Here is a 10,865-nt window from a genome sequence, read left to right as displayed (position 1 = left end):
TTTACACATACATATTTGCACGCGACAGGAAAACTTATAACATTGTCTACAAAAATATCTTAAATTAATACTTTGTATTTTATTTTTTTAAATTGTTAGAATTCAGAATTATTTATTTGTGTGACAGGGAAATATATTTTAACATTTGTTGTTGCATTTCAATAAGCATATATTAAAGTGTTGAAACTTCTGTCTGTAGTAATTTTTAAAAATTGTTGATCTCAGGCAAACAATCAAATTTAGTCATCATATTGACTCATTTCTATTATTATACCCTTACCCTTTATCTCTCATACTTATTTAATGACTCCACTGCGGGCGAAGCCGCGGGTAAAAAGCTAGTATTATTATAGACGACAAAGTGAAATGTTTCAAAAATCTCATCAAAAAGTTATTTCTATAAGGCATTCAACAATTTTGGCGGGACAGAACCAAAAGCTGAAGACGCTTGTGGCAAAGATTGAAGATGACAAAATGTCGCCATTTTCAATGACATAAAATTCGATACTTCATTCATATTCAAATTGAACGCGCAGTAATGACTTAATACATGCTGCCAAAAAGCAGGCTTTACATATTCATATACCGATCTACATATATACATATGTATAGCATACTCATATACATATACGTATATGTTAAAGGTGATTAGCCGATTTCCACTTAATATGCAAAAGATTTTGGCGACAGCCAGCACAAATTAGCATTCGTATAAAGACACAGTTAATTTATGATTACCAAAGAGCATAAAAGAACAACTAAGTAGAGAAAAAACAAAAATAATAATAAATAGCTACATAAACATGAATTTGGTTATCGAGCATAAATAATAAAAAATAAATAGAAACAAATCCGAAAAAGAGAAAGATAATCTTCTTAAAGCGTTAAGCGGAAAATTCTCCATGTAGATGCTTATGAGTACGCTGATTGAATTAATAAACAATATGTGAGTTTTATAAATACATAGAAAAAAAGCTATAAAAAATATTTTTATAAAAAAAATCAGTTTAGATAAATAGATGTTAACTGCCTGTTTACTGCTTTGACGTTAACATAAAAGTAAATATTTGTATACAAAACAATTATTTGCTTTAAAGTGCTCCCTCTCACCAACACACATGAATTTGCTTTTAGGCTTTCATGGTCGGCCACACAACAACAAACACGCTCGTCGAAAAGCGTAAATATTTACACGCTGTTTGTTGTGGTGCTGCTATTCTTGTTGTGGCACCTAACCAGCGTCTAACGTTGGTATTGCACTTGAGCGTCTGTGGCACTTAGCTCCTTAACGCGGTTGAGGTGTGCCAAGTTGCTCTTTTCGTAAGCAGAAGTCCAAGAACAAGAAAAACGAATGTTTGATAATAAAAAGCAAAATCTCATGCGTAGCCTAAAAGAGTCACTGAACTTTTTTGTTTACGTATTGGAGATTGCTTTCTTGCTGGTCTCATGCTTAAGCAATCAAAAATATATCGACGCGTTTAAAGTGTGATTTGATTTGGTGTTGTTGTATTTTTTGGGTTTTGGATTGTGAAGTTGCACTATACAGCAATCGAAAAGATTTTTTTCTCTCGAGTTACAATTGTTGACATTGTTTACCGTTCTATTTACCTGTCTTATAACCATGGCTTAAATATTTATTTTTCATTCCACTGTGGAATGCTATTCTTCAGGACGTGTTAATATGCATTCTCAGAAGTCTAGAGAATTAAGACATTAACGAATAACTCACTTATCTCTAGTTGCTACGAAATATGCTTCTTGATAAGTGGTGGTCTATTTCGAGCTGAAATGAGCACCTTGAGCGACAAACACTCTTAAAGACATCGGTTTCTTAAAAAAAAACTGGACCAAACTCTGCGTGTCGACGACATTACCCCGGCAGCGCCAATATTTTACTGCTCCGCGTGATTCATCATTGCCAGCTAAACTGCCGCTAAGTCGACTCCCGTGCTACCAAAGCGGAGCACTCTCCTGCGACCGTTGACAAAATGTAATCGCCCTTTGGCAACAGAGAGACAGCAAAAAGGTGAGTGTGACACGTTATGTGATTACTGTCAAACGGTAACATACGAGGGCAGCATGAATGTATGTATCTATGGAAGTGTATGTATGTGTTTGGGTCGTGCGCGCTGTTCTGCTGTGAAATGTGTCAACGACAAACGGTGATAATAAATTACGTGACATTAAAATTAGCTTGAAGAGGCAAAAGCAAATGAAAAATCAACAAACATAAAGCAACTAGTAAAAACGAAAACTAATAAAAGCCCAACAACACATTGAGTTAGTTAGGCAAAATATTAACGCAACTGTTTGTCTTGAGGTTATAAATGCATTATGGCCGCGAATGCTCACATGAGCTCACGGTGTGCTATTAGAAGCCAACAGCAGTACCAGCACATCTGTGGTCGGGCTTACGTAAGCCATGCGCGCACTTTGCATCCAACTACCAGCCACTTGCAGCTAAGCAAGTGCGCAAATGTAATTCTATCGCGCTGTCGGCGGTTAGTCGCTGCGATTTAAGGGACACACCTACTAAAATTGCACTTCACTGAGCTCATATTCAAAATGTTGTTGCTGACATGTGAATGGCTGCAAGTGAGCACTCGCTACGTAATTAGGCAACATATCAATTCCGCAAGCGAGTATTAAGTGGCAAACGCTGTCGTCTAACTTGTCTCGTTGGCAGCGTGAGTTGCGTAGAATATTTGTTGTTGGTGACTGCTGTAACTTGTTGCAAGGCACATGTATTGCGGAAACGATTTATTTTGAAATGATTATGTTATTAAATATGAATGTCTTGGATTTTTAGGTTATGTTGCGGAGGGTTGACATATGTTTCAAGTTGAGCCACAAAAAATATTTATGTAAAAGCTGCATACGTACAAAAGTACTTACATAAGAACGCACAAAGTCCAAAGAAACCGTTCTACCACTTACATACACACAATACTATGTAAGTAGAAAGGCAATAAAAGTTATTTGCTATAAAAATATAGAAGACTATAAATTTATGCACAAATAGATGTAAATATATATTTTTTATGTCTGTAATCGCACAAGCCTCACAAATGGTGTTGTCTGGCCACACGCCAGAGCTCTATTTGTATGTAAATATGTATGTATGAACGTGAGCCTGCAACATATTGTTATTCATTGCAGCAACACTAGCGAGACTTTTTTCACAATTTTATTTGATTTTACTATAGTCGTATTGTTTTTGTTTTCTGTCTCTTTTGCCTTTTGTCACCGCTTACAGAGTGCCACCGCCTCAGTTGCATTTTAATTGGTGAATATTTTATGCTTTTGCGGCAGGCGCTTGTCGATTATGCCATAAAGAGGCAGCAACAAATAATACAAACAGAAAATACACCAAGAAAAGAAAATACAAAAACAACAATGAATACAAAAAAATACAACAACAATAAATGAAATAAAATAAAATGAAGCGAGTAAGGAAGGCCTGAGTTCGGCTGCATCGGAACATTTTATACTGTCGTAGTGCATAAGACCATTGTTATAAGTAAGAAATTTACTCTGAATTTGCTTAGTACATATGAAAGAGATAATGATATTTACGACAACAAGTTAGTCACAGGCACTGAGGTCTTCGTGTTCGATATATGACAATTTAGTTCAACACTGAGCTGATGTTCACAAAAAGTGAGACTTTCACTAATAAATCTAAAAGAAAACCACAAAGCTTGGGGAATTGTGTCTCATTGACAAAATTTTAATAAATAAGGCCTCATTTGTCAAACAATTTTATAAATATTTTTATTTTTTACTTTTTTGCTTCTCGCTGCAGCGGCATTCTTTGGTAGTCTCCGATGATAACACCAACAAATTTAATTTACATAAGGAGTATATTTAAACAGTTCAAGAGTTCAAGTAAGTTCATTAAACATTTATTTGTTGACCAAATCAAAGTATAAAAAAGTGTGATTATTCTACTACAAATAGTATTGTTGCTACTAAGAGATACGAGAGCATTCGAAACATAACAGCATTTGTGCTACTTGCAGTCAATGAGTTTGGACCAATGGTGTACTGCAAAACGACAAATTCTGATGGATTCATTTGTTCTTTACCACAAAATGTCAACAGTTCATCCGCCATGTGCATATTCTCGGTTAAGCACATTACAATCCCGGATCTGATTTCAATTTCTTCCGTTTTGTCATCTTCAGTAGTACAGCTGTACTTTAGTGGTTTGATAGCCTTAGCCTTAACACACCCCATCAACGGACTAGAAAAATGTGCAATGTAATAATGGCTGCCACTTCTGTCGATGAACTGAAATATAGCATATTTTGCGCCGATATCCATTAGTGCATCTCTATATCTATAATATATTTCCATAGGATATTTGCCAATGCAGATACGTTTCATTTCCGTTGTTTGTAGTATTTTGCAACGATCTGATATCTCTTCGCAAACACTTATTCTAGCTATTGCAGCAAGTTGAACAATCACAAAGAAAATTTTGAAGCAATCCATTAGTATATGTTCATATGTAGTAAATAAGTATAAATTAGCAATTTTAGACGTTCGGAATTTTGAAAATTGAAGATAAATTTTACTTTCAATTTTTAATTTGTAATCTCAAAAAACAAAAGTGTCTTGTATAGAAAAATTCAGTTTGTAAATAAAGTGTTTTATAAAATAATATAAGATTGTGGCGATTACATATCAATCGATATATGCGGCATAAAGCCCACCGGAAGTTTGAAAATCCATATATCAAACATATAGAAGCTAAAGGAAATATTAATCCGCTTTTGCCATTTTTTTCCATAGAGACTCATTTTTAGAAAAAACAAATTTTTTCTACATTTAATAAAATATCTGGAAGATGTTGATCATAGCTGGGTCCTTAAAAACAAACAACAATTATATGTACAAAACTATTTTAATCTCTTAGCAACATGTTGCAAGTGTGTAATAAATTAAATAAATCTAAAAAGTAACAAAAAAGTGGGAAATAAGTTTGAAACAAAAAATAAATTTCACTGCAAGCATAACTCTCCACTACAACCGAATGATGCTCGCGCCGTAACGTGCATAGTGCAACAGTCACGGACTTGCTTGCTTATTGCTAGTGTGTTTCTGTATGCACAAGCCTCGCTGCCCGTTGCGCTTCACCAAACAACTACGACTGACAACTCGCATCAGCTTTGCATACACATTGTTGCCACAATGGCTGCATAATAGACGTGTAGCTTATTGAAATTGTCGCCGAATCGTCAGCTTAATTGTCAGGTTTGTGTGACAAGTATTTTGTTTGTGTGCCTGTGCGTTTGTATTTTTCTTTTGTTGCAGTCGTGCGGTGAGGGGTTTTTATGTTTCAATCAGCGCACAAAAAGCATGATTTTCATGTCTTTATTTAATTTAAATTTATTTATTTTTTTCATATTTTTTAATTTTATGTTAATTTATTCTTTTTTATATAGTTTTTATGGCTTAAATGCAATAAAAAATTATTCGAAGAAAATTTGCATTAGAAATTTCGAATTTTCTCAGCCAGTAGTTGTATTGCTAAGCCTCGCTTACTTGAAACTTTTATTATATTATTATTGTTGCGTAAAAACTTTAAATGCTCGTAAATTTTTATCGACAATTTTCTCTACTATTTCCTGAATTTTTATTTATATTTGCATTGATTTGTGCGCCCTAACCTACGATTTTTGCTATTTTAGTATATGGAATCGTTCTTTTTTAGTAATCAACTATTAAAATAGCAAGAAGAAAGTACCAGAAGATGCATCTGTCTTTATTAAAAGACTTTCTGGCTAAAATTCCTTAATTTCAAAATATACCCAAAAGGGGGCGTGGTAGGCATGCAGGCATTTCTTTTAGAGTGCTTTGCCCTGTGGCATGAACTTAATTTCTCTAACATTTCATTGAGCAGTGAGCAAATAAACAGTGTGGGTGTAAAAATTGCAGATGGGTTTTACCGACTTCTAATACTAGCTTTCTGCTAACTTTATCTGCAACATGCCATCTGCTAACTTAACTTTTGAAAACTCACCACTGCAGCTTACACACAGCGTCCTGTCGCATTCCACACGACTAACAACTGCTAATCCTTACACAGCGCAACTCATATACCTATATATATACTCATATACGTATACGTAAAAGCATCTTTCCTTGTATTATATGAGTACATTTGTATTTTTACCGTTCACCACGCTTTTTTCCACAAAGTTCATAACCTTTTGCTTTACTAGTTTTTTATAGCATCCTCTCGCCAAATAACTAAACTTTTTTGTCTTTGTTTTTTTCTATAGTCTGGGAGCTTTATGCTGCCTCTTAGTTTGCCATTTATTTGGTTTGCCTATGACTAGCGGTGTGGCGCATCAGCCGTTGGGTGCACAGCAACCGCAAAGTCTAGTCAATGACTGCTCAGTTGGACAACTTTCACTTGGTGCAGCGAAAACAGCCGAAAATTAGAAAGAAGCGTATAAAAAGGAAATGCTGGAATAGGAGAGGCCAGCAAGCGCAAATAAATAAATGTCAAAATTTATGAGCAGTCATTATAAGCAATAAGGAAGATATGCTTGCATGCAGGGATTAACAAAAATATATAAAAATAAAATTAAGAAAAATATAAAAAGTTATTGCAAAAAAATGTATCGAAAAAATCCCTTGCAGTACTTTACAACAGTGCTTAACAGAGCAAAAACAAGTAAATACAAATCTGTATGTCTGTGCGAAGAGATTCTCACCCAAGCCTCTTCTACACGCTACCAAATTTTTATGCTCTTTTCGCACTGTTGTTGCACGTTGCTAGTGGGTAAAAAGCCCTGCTACTGCCGCCTTTTAACATTTTACTTCATGAGTGGTTTAGGATAATTGTTGTTGTTTTAATAAATAAACTTTTTTCTATATAGCCATCCGATAATAGCAGCAACAAGTAAATGCTATATATTCGCAGAGTGCGCTTTAATGAGCGTCATTTGTGAGCCATTCACTTCGAGAAACGTTTCGCTTTTGGTTTTTGATTTAATTTCCAGTTTTTATAACCGTTAGATTTTTCAAGGGTTGGGCGCAGCGTTTACAAAATAAATCCAAATATTGGATTGAAGGTTTATTGAATGTGTGAATAAATTATATAAAATAGAGTGGTCCTTAAATGTAGGAAGTAAGTTTCACAACATTCGAATATCCAAAATTTGATTTTTTGTGCATTAATTGTTGGCTCTTTAGATGAAACTGGTTTCAATAGTCATAATTCACTTGGATGAGTGATGTACATATGTACTTACGTATGACTCCGCGCGAGTGTGTGTGTGTAAAAAATTAGTAATTAACTGTGGAATTTTCGAACATTAAAATTGTGCGGCTAGTTGAGATTGTATCTTGTTAACAACACAATTAAAAATTAACAAAAATACTAAGCAACAAACCAAATAACTGAAAAAATACAACAACAAAGAGCAAATCATAAAAAGTTAATGAAAATACATGAACACATATTTACCGTAAAAAAGCATGCTAATGTTTGAAAATTTCTTTAGAATAAGTGCGAGTCTATAACCTACACATGCAAATACATATATAGCTTAATTTCCACAATAACAAAAAATATATTATTATTAGTAGCGGCAATCGAAACTAATCTGCAGTTTTAACTCCGAGAATATTAAGAAGATGTATGACCGAACGTTGATTGATGGAAGACATTTATCATCTTGCTTAATTGCTAATAAAAACACAAAAATAAAAACAAAAATCTGATGAAGTAAAGCAACACAATAAATAAAAGAAAGCAAAGACAATTCGCTACGGTAGTTCTTTTTATAAAAAAAAATATATATAAGACTCCAATAAATAAGCTTAGCGCAGCGGAATTAAAAAATAATAATATAACATTTACTATAAAAAAGTACAAATAAGAGCATAAAACAAAATAATAAAAAATAAGCTGCGGAAATGCCGCATCAGTCTTAATAATTCTGGAAATCGGTCGAATTTCGATTGTGTAAGTAACTTAAACACCGAAACAACTCAATCGTTGCTTATAAAACTGCTTACGTAAATAAGAACAAAAGCAAAAAGTTGGCTATATATATTACGAAAGAAGTGAGGAAATAAAGGTGAAATAGAGGGAAATATCGAAAAATCAGCAGCTTAAACTGCTGACCAATTGCTGAAATGTATTTAATTTTGTTGTTCTTGTTATTTTATTGTTTTGTGAATTATGTGGCAATTTAGGTAGCCTAGTAGTCTTGACTGTCAACAACAAAAGCAATAACAGCAAAATGAACCTACACGCAAGCACAAGCCAAGTGAATGAACTCCGACTTTTTCCTTTTTAATAGCTGATTAGCTGCAATTTGGGCATGAAAAATGACGAACGTTCAAGTTACGTTTTGTAAATATGATTCGTAAAGCTTAAGTATTAAATATAAAGTATTAAAAAATATCAAAAATTTTTTAAAATATAAAATCGGCGAGAGGAAGTTTTAAATAAAATACGAAGTACAGGAAGTTATAATTAAAATGTTGTTTTTGTAAAGCATATTTAGTATGAGTACATCACTTAAATTAATACCAGATATTATAAGCTGGAAGGCCTAATTCACTTATAGGCCTAAGGCGAAATTGAGAAAGATATCTTAACTCATATTTTGTAATCTTTTATTCAACATAAATCATAAAAATCGTTAAACACGCATAGCTGTATGAGCTTCTGCCTAAGCCACTTAAGAATTTCAAAGAAAAAAAATTAATCAATCCTAATCAAGAATGCTGCATCGCAACTAATATAGAGGCATGTATGTGTCAAAACCCATCTCTAATATTCTCCCATACTCATATTTAAACGAAAGTATCAACAACAACTTGTGGCTGAAGAAGCTCTAAGTGAAAGCAGCGCCAGAATTTTGCTTGCGCCGCAGATCCACAGATAAAATTCGGGAAAGGCGGCGCCAGCTCAACCGCCAAACATTACATATCTACAAATCTACTTGCAGCATCAGCTATCATATTTGTATATACATGTGTTGTTGTTGTTGTTGTTGTTTTTGTATTTTTTGATTTCTTTTGAGCAAGTGTGATGTCTGACCTATTTTGGTTTTGTGCGCTGGCACGTACTTCATGAATATGAGTTGCATATAATTTAAATAATTGTTTGCCGCCGCTAACTGTGTCACTTGCTTGCACATACATATAAATACATATGTACTTTTCTATGCGTGAGAGTACTTAGAATTGTAGCCATAATAGGCGGTGAAAACCATTAAACAGCAATTTGGGCGAAAATGTGCTAATTGAAGAGTTTTTTTATTGCCTTTGTTTTTTTTTTTTTTGTTAAAATAATTAAGTGTGGAATGTAGGTTATGAGTAAAAAATATTAAATTGCAAGTAAATAAAATACAAAAAATAAACTGATTTCACATAAAAAGCTTCCATCGTGGCTTAAGTTGTGGAAAAATAATTTATTTTTAATATTTGTAATAATACAGGCTATTTTCGGAGTTCCGTTAACTTCAGTAACATTTCTTAATCTGCAATTAATTTATGCTTTGTATTTGTTTAATTTCATTCACTAAAGTCAAACACCTCTTTAAATTTGATAAGAAGATCAAGTGATTTACATTTTGAATCATTAAATAAAATCTTTTCGGTAGTTTACTTTAATTCCAAAGAACATTTCTAGTGAAAATGAGATGTTAATGTAATTTGCTTGAAACATCTAGAGGTCAAGCGACACATTTTTTTTTGATTCTAAAGCATTCTAACGCTTTCTAAAGACTTTAATTTCTATTTAATGTCGTAGTAAATTACATTTTATTTAAAGTTTGCGACATTTCCTGCCTCACTACACATGCATTATGTAACCTCTTCACCACTAGACATGTCTTGTATACACGATACGTATGTACTTGACTTTGAAGGACCCCCACAGTTATTAAATTCCTATTAAAAATTCAACTTTTTGATAGAAAAAGGTCTATAGCGACAGTCAATTGTCCATAAAAAATAAATTACAGAAAGACATTTTAATTAATCTGCATTTTATTACAGTCGTAAAAGTTATCTCGATTTTACAAGTTTCGAAAAAACGCAACAAAATATATAAAAAAATGTCTTTAAATTAAATATGTAAAATAAATAGAAAAAACATACCGTATTCAAATGAAGGCATTTATCTTCATTTTTATTTGTTTATAGTAATGTCAGTGCACATCTCCAAGAGGAAGAGAATACCTGCACCTAAATGAATATCCAAACAGCTAGCCTCTCCTAACTGCAAATGAGTTACCGCTGATTACTGGGAACTTGGCAATAACTGCGCTTGCCGGCTGCACACACTCAACTCAGCCGCCGCACTGTGTTTTTCGGCAATTGAACCCTTGCATTAAAGTGGCATTAAAGCGCCCAATTCGGCGCTCAGCGGGTATGCAAATGAATTCCTGGCAGCGAATGACAGCCGAACCGCCACACAACAACAATTGACAAGCCAGCCATTAAACAGTTGGATTCGTTTAGCTGCAGGCACACATTTATGCTAATACGTTACAGTTTCACACACGCAGATACTCATTTATGCATATACCGGTTGTTAGTTGCATGCAGCTTGCTGCTGCCACATACCGCTGCAGCGGAACCTGCGCTCGCAAATCGCACAACAAAAAACCCCAATGCTTGTGATCACAGTGCACCAACACGTAGCGGTACCACCAAAATCGGCTAAAAGTCGCACTCATACGCGACCTAAATTCAAGTTGCAACTTGCAGTAAATAAAATATGTGGTAGCCACAAAATAAAAAGAGTCATAAAAATGCGCAGCCACGAAGTGACGCCATGGCCCAGCGCCGTGCACAGCATGTTCACCTGTCACTCGACGGCGTTCGCT

The sequence above is a fragment of the Zeugodacus cucurbitae genome, chromosome 2, assembly GCF_028554725.1.
Source record: "Zeugodacus cucurbitae isolate PBARC_wt_2022May chromosome 2, idZeuCucr1.2, whole genome shotgun sequence".
NCBI classification, from domain to species: Eukaryota; Metazoa; Arthropoda; class Insecta; order Diptera; family Tephritidae; genus Zeugodacus; species Zeugodacus cucurbitae.
Note: the sequence above shows the minus strand (reverse complement) of the source record.